A 784-nucleotide genomic window follows, 5' to 3' on the forward strand; every position below is an offset into this window, starting at 1 on the left:
CTGGCCGAGCGGGGTTCTTCTCGTGCCAGGGTTGGGTCCCCCGCTCCTGGAGCCGGGGATGAACCGGCCCTTTCTGCTGGCCTGCCTCCGTCGGCAGGCCTGATTCTTGGGCGGTGGTCGCTGCTTGCTCGGGGTTGAGCTTCTGGGGCGGTGGTTTTGCTGCTGAGCTACCACTGGTCTTCCACTTGTCTTACTGTGCCTGGCGGAGGGCTTCCCTCTGGCTTTGGTGCGGTCAGCTTGGTGCTGTCCACGCCTCCGTGGACCCCTTGCGGGGCTTGGTCCCGGTGGGACCGTTGGGCTGCCTTGCGGGCCTTCCACGGTCCGATGATTCGACGGGCTGGTCTCCCGGGTGGCTCGCTTGGCTCCGAGGTTATTTATCCTTCGCCCACGGGCGCTCTGCCGGTCTCCCCCTTGGGTGCTCGCTTCGGCTGCACATATACTTATAGTGGAACGGTACAGTGGAGATTTGCAGGGCCCCTGCGCAAGGGTGACTCGCAAATTCGTGGGGCGTTCCACGGGAGTCTTCTCTCTCGTTCTACGAGCTCTTCGGGGTCCGCCCTGTTGGGCCCCGGCCCTCGGTGGCTTTGCGGTTCCTCGCCTTTCAGGTGGTTTTCCATGGTGTCTGCTGGGCGGATGGGTGTGCGGGGGTCGTTCCTCCGCTCCCCGCCCTTCTTGCGGGTTTTGCCGGACGGGGTTGTTCCTCCGGCATGTCCCCCGTGTCCTTCCCGGGGTTCCTTCCCTGGGGCCTCGGACTCAGGTGGTATCTTTACCGCTTTTCCCGGCC

General features: G+C 64.8%; 1 non-coding gene across 1 annotated transcript; it reads left to right on the top strand.

The window, feature by feature from the left end:
- The first annotated feature begins 415 nt into the window (after positions 1-415).
- On the top strand, positions 416-522 carry LOC147722593 (U6 spliceosomal RNA). The gene has a single exon (XR_015295376.1). It is a non-coding gene; the product is annotated as a U6 spliceosomal RNA (small nuclear RNA).
- The last annotated feature ends 262 nt before the right edge of the window (positions 523-784 follow it).

This window comes from Lissotriton vulgaris, chromosome 4_1 (assembly GCF_964263255.1).
Source record: "Lissotriton vulgaris chromosome 4_1, aLisVul1.2, whole genome shotgun sequence".
NCBI classification, from domain to species: Eukaryota; Metazoa; Chordata; class Amphibia; order Caudata; family Salamandridae; genus Lissotriton; species Lissotriton vulgaris.